This window comes from Mandrillus leucophaeus, unplaced genomic scaffold (genome assembly GCF_000951045.1).
Source record: "Mandrillus leucophaeus isolate KB7577 unplaced genomic scaffold, Mleu.le_1.0 Scaffold389, whole genome shotgun sequence".
NCBI classification, from domain to species: Eukaryota; Metazoa; Chordata; class Mammalia; order Primates; family Cercopithecidae; genus Mandrillus; species Mandrillus leucophaeus.
Genome location: NW_012104131.1, coordinates 1,854,393 through 1,863,746, shown reverse-complemented (window position 1 = coordinate 1,863,746; position 9,354 = coordinate 1,854,393).

Here is a 9,354-nt window from a genome sequence, read left to right as displayed (position 1 = left end):
TAATTCCAGCAGTTTGGGAGGCCAAGGTGGGAGGATCACTTGAGCCCAGGAGTTGAAGATCAGCCTGGACAACGTGACAAAACCCCATCTCCACAAAAAATACAAAAATTACTTGGATGTGGTAGTGCATGCCTGTAGCTTCAGTTACTCAGGATGCTGAAGTGGGAGGATCATTTGAGCCCGGGGGACAGAGGCTTCAGTGAGTTGAGATTGCAATACTGTACCCTAGGTTGGGTGACAGAAAACATTTTTTAAATGTTTTATTTTTTTTTTCCTGCCTTGGAAAAAAAAAAAAAAGCAAAACAACAAACACAAAAACACAAAGGAAACAAAAGATAACCTCCATCCCAGTCTAATTAAAATCCTAGCATATATTTTATCTTTTTCAGGAAAGCATCCACAATATACTCTGTTGTCAAGTTTGTGATGAAACAAATACTCTCAAAGATGGTTGCTGGTGGTCATACGAAAGCACAGAATCTCGTAAATAAGGGATTGGTAAATTCCAACAAAATTGAACATGCATATACTCTTTAGCCTATTGTATCTCATTCTTTCAACAGTGGCAAAGAAAGGGAAAAATAAGATTTATTCTCTTTCCCCTATGAATTATTAACTCAGAATAAACAAAAAATGAAGAAAGTTTCTCAATTTGCTATTAAATGTACAAAGAATAATAAGATCTGGTTATCGTTAATTTTCAGCTTCAAATACAATTATATTTATTTTATAGATATATTATAGATATGTTATGATTATGAATACCTAACATCATAAAAAGAAAATCAACCCAACCTTGTACTAACACTATATATACAATCTAGGAATAAAGTCTGAAGGTAACCAAACATCTAGATTTAAGTACCAGAGGGACATGTTAAATAACACATTGGGAAAGCAATCAGCAAAATTGAGACCATGGAAAACTCTAAGGAGTAAAGGCTATGGCTTCATCAACAAATAAATTACAGCAGGAGAGAAAGAGAGAGAGAAAGGGAGGTGGGTCAGCGCAACCTGTGGATTAAAAGAGACCATTTGCAGTGTGCAATGTATGAATGGACTTTCTTTGGATGCTGATTTCAACAAAAATCTAGAAAAAACTCATGAGACATTTGAAGAAATGTGAACACTGACTGTATATTTTTTTATATGGAGTAAAGGTGTTTTTAGAAGTTTCCTTGTCTTTTAGATAATTTAAAAATTTTTTTTTAGATTCGGGTGTACATTTTTAGGCTTGTTATAAGGGTGTATTGCATAATTCTGGAGTTTGGCTTCTATTGAATCCATTACCTGAGTAGTGAAAATAGTGCCCTACCTGATAGGTATTTTTTCAACCCCTTGTCCCTGTCCCTTTCTCCCCACTTTTAGAGTTCCCTGTATTTATTGATTCCATCTTAGTGCCCATATGTACCCATTGTTTAGTTCCCAGTTATAAGTGAGAACATGTGGTAGTTGATTTTCTGTTTCCACATTAATTCACTTTAATTCACTTAGGATAATGGCCTCCAGCTGCATCCATGTTGCTGCAAAGGACATGATTTTATTCTTATTTATGGCTGCATAGTATTCCATGATGTGTATCTACTGCATTTTCTTTATCCAATTCATGGTTGATGGACATGTAGGTTAATTCCATGACTTTGCCATTGTGAATAGTGCTGCAATAAACACATGAGTATAGCTGTCTTTTTGATAGGACAATTTATTTTCCTTTGGGTATCTAGCCTGTAGTGGGATTGCTGGGTCAAATGGCAGTGCAATTCCAATTCTTTGAGAAATCTACATACTATTTTCTATAGGTATTGAACTAATTTACATTCCCACCAACAATGTATAAGCATTCCCTTTTGTCTGCATCCTCACGAACATCTATTAATTTTTTACTTTTTAATAATAGCCATTCTGACTGGTGTGAGATAGTATCTCATTGTGGTTTTATTGTGTATTTCTCTGATGATTAGTGATGAGCATTTTTTCATGTTGGCCCCTTGTATATCTTCTTTTAAGAAGTGTCTGTTCATGTCCTTTGCCCACTTTTTAATGAGGTTTTTTTTTTTCTTATTGATTTGTTCTTTATAGATTCTAGATATTAGTCTTTTGTCAGATGCACAGTTTGCAAATATTTTCTCCCATTATGTAGGTTGTTTGTTTAATCTGTTGATTTTTTTTTTTTTTTGCTACGTAGAAACTCTTTATTTTAATTAAGTCTCAATTGTCAATTTTTGTTTTTGTTGCATTTGCTTCTAAGGGCTTAGTCATAAATTCTTTGCCAAAATTCTTCTCCAAATTCTGGGCATTTTCCAATGTTCAGAAGAGATTTACTTCTAGAATTTTTTAAATAGTCTGAGGCCTTATTTTAAGTCCTTAATCCATCTTGTTAATTTTTGTATATGGTGAGAGGTAGAGGTCCAGTTTCATTCTTCTTATGGCTACCCAGCTTTCCCAGCACAATTTATTGAGTAGGGTGTCCTTTCCCCACTGTTTCTTTTTGTCAACTTTGTTGAAGATCAGTTGATTGCAGATGTGCAGCTTTATTTCTGTGTTCTCTATTCTGTTCCATTGATCTGTGTGTCTATTTTTGTACTAGTACCATGCTGATTTGGTTACTTCAGCCTTGTAGTATAGTTTACAGTCAGGTAATGTAATACCTCTGGTTTTGTTCTTTTTGCTTAGGATTGCTTTGGCTATTTGGGCTCTTTTCATGGCTCCATGTGAATTTTAGAATACTTTTTTGTCACTCTGTGAAAGATGACATTGGTAATTTGATACGAATTCCATTGAATTTGTAGATTGCTTTGGACAGAATAGCCATTTTAATGACATTGATTCTTCTAATCTATGAATATGGAGTGTTTTTCCAGTTGTTTGTGTTATCTATGATTTCTTTCATCAGTTGTTTTTTGTCATTCTTTTAGATAATGCATATTTATGGGTAAAATAATATGAAGCCCATAGTGTTCTTTAATATAATGGGGTAAAAGTGGGTAGAGTCTGAAGGAAACACTAACAATCATGGGTTGATTATTACTGAAACTTGGTGAAGGACACATGGAAATTATTGTATCTATTCTTTCTAAATTTGTATTTGTTTAAAATTGTCATTAATAAACAGTTAAAATGTGATGTCCTCTACCTTATAAAAATACATATTTCTGAGACAGAAACGTCATGATTTTTATTTTACGGGTGTGAGGTAAGAACCAGGAATTTGATTTTAGCTGGGGTCCTAAATGTTTCTCATGTACATTATAAAAAATATATGCTTTTATGACTCTCCAGCACTTAAATTATAACATATGACTATGTTATAAAATAATAATTGGCATATCGGTTTCTCATAATATTAAGGTTTATTTTTATCTTAACAATTAGACAATTGACCTATGTTCCTATTTTCTCTATTATTTCACTAGTACCATTTCTTTATCATGATAGATGTTCAAGCATTTATTTCTCTTGAAGACAGTGTATATTTCTTAGTCCAGAAGAGTTTTCCCTAAAATCCACAAAACAAAGGTGAGATGCTAATTTTTCCTAAAATACAAAAGACAAAAGCTAATGATACATACCTCTCATAGATCAACTGCTGTTTTGCTTCAAACACTTAAAGAAAATATCACAAAACACACCATATTTATTTATTCATTTGTAAGCTTAAGAGTTTATTATTATTATTGATAGAGTCTTGCCCTTTTGCCTGTTGCTCAGGCTGAAGTGCTTGTGCCACCATGCCTAAGTTTTTTTTTTTTTTTTTTTTTTTTTTAGTAGAAACAAGGTCTCTCTATATTGCCCAGCCTGGTCTCAAATTCCTGGCCTCAAGGGATCCTTTTGCCTCTTCTTCCCAAAATTCTGGGATTATGAGTGTGAGCCACTACACCTGGGCAAGAGTTTATCCCTAATCCTCTGCTTTAAATAAATTTACAACTGCATACTGGACTTTATTAGAAAATAATAAATAAATGAATAATGGTAACGATAAATACCTCAGAGCATCTGCTTTGGCAAGATCAGAACTTAAAATCTTGTTATTTTTTGTTCCCTCAAATGAAGATAGGAAGAAAAACTAGTAGGATGAAAAGGCTTCAAAATATGCGTGTAAGAGTGGTAAGAGAAGGACAGAAAAATCAATCAAGGCATTTCATTATTCACCATGAATTGCTTTTGGTCATTTTTAAATTATCTGAGACAGAGTCTCACTCAGTCATCCAGACTAGAGTGCAGTGGCGCAATCTCGGCTCACTGCAAACTCTGCCTCCCGGTTTCAATCGATTCTTCTGCCCCAGCCTCCCAAGTAGCTGGGAGTATAGGCGTGTGCAACCACACCAGGCGAATTTTTTTATTTTTAGTAGAGTTTGGGTTTTGCCGTGTTGGCCAGGCTGGCCTCGAACTCATGACCTCAAGTGATCCACCCACCTTGGCCTTCCAAAGTGCTGGGATTACAGGTGTGAGCCACTGCGCCTGGCCTACGGATTGCTTTAAAAAGTCAATTTGGGGTCTGCTGGGTACCAGAGCTACACCATAAACCACCTGCTGCTTTCCCTCACTTTAGGAAAGAGAAAAGCTAAAAACCGTTCTTCAGAATTTAATGAAACATAGAAATACCTATAAACTAATCAAGAGCACTTTTAAAAATTATATTAGGATTCTTAGTTTTTAAGGTCATTTTGGTGGTTGTGAAGGAGAAAATTCACCTGAGTAATTTTTAGTTGCCAAGTCCATCAGCACACCTGCTGCCATTTCGAATATTTGAATTTTATAGACATATTTGGCCAAACTTCACACTGTATAACCATGGAAAGATGTTCGTTGTTCTTTTTGCTGTTTTGCAAATGAAACTCTTCTGTTTGCAATGTGCAGCTGGATACACCATTTATTTTCTTCTTGTATGGATAATATAAAACAAATAAGCTTAAATATTTCATTTACACAATAGCGTTCTTAATTATGTTGTCACTTGTTTTATTTAAAATTTTTATTTAAATACGATTTTTATAAATTCTTAGAAGTAATGTATTTGACCTCATTTTAGTCTTTAATATAAATAAATTTAAATGGCTACAATTTCCTGCTATTATCATCCCAAATTTGTTATATAATTATCAATGTATTGAAAAGGAAAGAGTACCTACCCATAATACTGTCTGGAAGAAATAACTCCATGGGGTTATGGCTCAGATCGATTTGGAGATAATGAAATGACGAAGCAGCTTTCATTTCTATCATTCACTCTGGGATGACTACAGAAGAACAGGATGTGTAGTCCTGTAGTACCCATCATAAAGATTTACACAAATTGTTCCTTTCTTCCAGAATGCTGTTACTTTCCTCAGTGTTACATACTGTCATTAAATTCTCCACCCTCACTATTACAGCTTCCATTACCACCCACATGGCACTACGGCTTTATCCATGGGTGGCAGATGTTATCACCATATGTCATCCGATCAATTTTCCATTCAAGGGTAATGTAATGTTTGGGGGAAAGCCAACTCACACTTTAGTAAAGGCTGTCTCTGTAGTCTTCACTAGCCGTAAATGTAAGCATCCTTTCAACTTACTGGCTCTGATACCTAACCAAAAATCAGCAGGAATCTTAGAGGCTCATTGCATGTTTCCATGTTAGTTGGGCTCTCTCTCACTATCACCTGCCAAATTGTTTCCTATTAAGGAGCTTGGCATTATTTTGTTTTCATCTACTTTTATTTATCTCAGAATATTCTGGACAGAGCATCATTACATAGATGAACATCAAAGGAAAGTATGAGTCTCAGGTCTGGTATATGAGGCTGTTACTGCTTGTTTATTTCTAAGATCTATAGCTCATCTCCTTGCCCCAGGAGCTGGTATTACTCAGAGAGTTTGAAATTCTTATTCAGTATAATTCTAAGGGGCAGCCAAAGTAAAGACAATATCAATTTATCTGTACAGTTCTGATTTACTCACGTGCTCTCTCTTTCTCTTTCTGGCTCAATCCTCCTTGCTTTCTTCTTTCTTCTCCATTTTCTCCCAACTCCATTCTTAGTCTTGTTGTGGATTTGTATATTTCCAATAGGTGTTATTAAACATCTATTATTTGTCAGTCTGTACCTTATGCTCTGTATATTTAAGTATTAAATAAAGTGTAATTCATGTATGATTTCCAAATCTTAAGATAAACCTTCAATTATTTTGAACCCAGTCTAGTCTAATCACTGCATTTAAATGTTGGGCAATTAAAATGTGGAATGTTAGGGAGATGAGGAAGTAGAAACAATTATGTATTTTTATTGTTTATGAGATTGCCTACGTTTCAAGTACTCAAGCTGCCTGCAATTTGGTGAAGAAACTTCTGTTTACAACAGTAAAATGCAAATTTGCATTTAAAATTTTAAAACTTGGGTTGTGTCCTTTTTCCATTTTTGTCTTACCAGTTTCAGATCTAAATCTCAAGGTCAAACTCATTCAAAACCCCTTAATTCCAATGATCACTTGATTTCTCTTTCTTTAGAGGTTTTCTGGTCATTATGTATCTTTCTTGACATGTGATAACCAATAATTACTATGGCATTTCAGGTATAGAAAATCTACATTTTTATATAAAATCAGCCTATCCTTGTAAAATTTGCATTAATACCTTTCCAGAAGACAAGTTGGTTGAGGGGATTTTTTTGGACAATTGGAAATAGTGTGTTTAGGAACCAGTCTAAAGTCAACCTTTTTCTGAGTTACAATTGGTATTCAAACATCATCACAATTTAAAGTTTAAATTACTTGTTCTTAGTTTATAACTTTATACTTAATGAAAATCACCTACTATTTTACTGTTCAGTCATGCTAACTTGTAAAGCTATCCATAGTTTATTCTTGTTTACTTACAAATGTAGTTAGATCAGAAAACTTAGATGTTCTACTGTTCTGTGGGAGGACACCGGTGCCTGCAATGCCAGCTACTTTAGAGGCGGAGGTGGAAGGATTGATGATTCCCCGGGGTTCAAGTCCAGACTAGGCAACAAGATGAGACCTTGTCTCTTAAAAAAATTGTAAAAGAGAAGAACAGTTTGTTAACATTGTTTAATTTTTGTAAAATTAACAGCCTTATTTGGTGTAGTTTTTAGATTCCAGTTGTTGCCATAGTCCACGATCCTCCTGCTTGTTAAGCATTTTATTGGCATGCGTCTCCAGGGCAGGAAGTATGACTGCTGCTTAATTTGGTTCTCTACACGTTGACCAATTCAGCACGTTGCTTCCATAGCATGTATGTATATATTATACTTTATATATAATATATGTTTTACATGTGTTATTATTTAAAATATAATTTTCATTCATTAGAATGGTAGCTCCATAAAGTCAGAGACTTGGTCTTGTATACTGCAGTACCTTAGTACCGAGAACAGTGTCTTCACATAAAAATGCTCAATAAACATATTTGAATTCATACTTTGGAAGTGCATTGTTATTTTTATAGGCAACTAGTGAATAAATTCTTACTAATTTGCATCAGTACTTAAGTTATTTTATGAAATATCTTTGAGCATCTCTTACTGTCTGATTATCATGGTCTTTGCACATGGACATAGGCCATACTGGTGGTTTATTAGTCTCTCAACACCTCTGGGAATTTATAGCAGCATGCAAAATATTTTGGCCATTTGTGCCGAATTTTATCCTTGAGTTCCTACAAACATTTGGATGGTTGCCAACAAGATTTGTTGACCTACTTACTCCTCTGTATTGATTAGGTCAAGAGTAGTCTTAGTGCTGTTTATCATGTTTGGATTTGATACTTTTGAATCTCAATTTCAAAAACCAATTTAGGAATCAGTTAATGACTTCCTCAAAGACGACTGGAATAAAAAATGATTTTTCTCTATTTTGTTTATATCCCTTGATATATTATGAGACTGGAGATATTAAATAGTTCCACTGATCCTTCAGCTTATTTTTTAAACATATTTGAAGGTCTTAACTTTTATTACTTTGGTCTCTTGCAAGAGTCTTCTTGATTCTGAGTTACATAATTTTTCATGCATCTGTACTATTACTCCTTAAGATCTTTGCAATTCCACTCACTTGGCAAATTTCTGTCTTTCAAAAATACAGTTTATTAAGATAGTCTCTTTGGACAGTTAGGTATGAAAAATTTTTATTTAATCATTTGGTCTGTGCCAAGCCTCATCTATTTTCTTAGTGGTCATTATATTATCCCAAAACCTTACCTCTACAGTTCAGTGGAAGAAACTTCACTTTATTAATACATAAGATATTGAAACCCCTTCCTATTACAACCTGCTCTAATTTTGGACTTTCTTAAAAGTTGGCCATTATTTTACTCTTTAGGCTTATTTCTATTTTCAGCTTTTTAAGAATATTTTATTATTTAATTTAGGGTATTTTAACCTTTAGAAATTTTGTAATATTTCTCTTGTTATGAAAGATTTTTAAAGTCACTCAGACACACTTTCAGGTGGTCTATTACCTTTGCTTCAGGCAAGCAAGGCAACATGCAGCTGAGCTCCCATGGCCATCGAGGGCCCGACTGTCACTGCTCCTTAGGAAAGCATCTCCCTCTGTCAATATCAGCCTGTGATATTCGCATCATATCACGCCTGTCAGATGAACGGTGTAAGGTAGAGACCTGCAGCAGTAAGCAAGGCTCACTTTCTGCCTCTGCTCCTATTCTGTTTATCTGAATTGAAAAGATGGTCTGGTAATGAGTGTGTTTGCTAGAAGACCCTTGTTCTGGGTATATATAAAGTAGTGTACCTGTCTCCATTTCTTTATCTTCCATCCATTTTTCCAACCACCACAGTCATCCTGCCTTACCCCAAACACTTCACTGAAACTGTTCACTGTCAATTCATCAGGAACCAAATTGCAAATTTCATGGGTGACAACAATGCTTCTAATATTTGAGTGTGCTTGCGGATCTTGTTACAATGCAGATTGTGATTCAGTTTACTGGGGTGGGGCCTGAGATTCTGCATTAGAACCAGCTCCCATGGGATGTCTAAGCTGGAATCAGTGGACTGCACTTTGAATAGCAAGACATTAGCCCTCACCACAGCCTTTGATAGTTCACCTTCCTGAAATTCTCTACTCCTTTGGGTTTTGCTACACCATTCTCTCCTGGCTCCCCTCCTCGCTAACTGTTCCTCCTAAGCATCTTTTCTTCATTCTACTTTCTGCTTGTTCTTTAAAGGTAAGTAAATTCCCTGAGTTTCATTCTCAACTTACTTCTCCTCTTCCTAGAGGGATGATTCTCAAGCTTTAGTGTACAAAGGAAGTCAGCTGAAAAATGCTATCAAAATGGAACTCCCTAAGCTTCATTCCAAAGATTCTGGTTCTGTAGATATGGGGTGGAGTCTCTTAGTC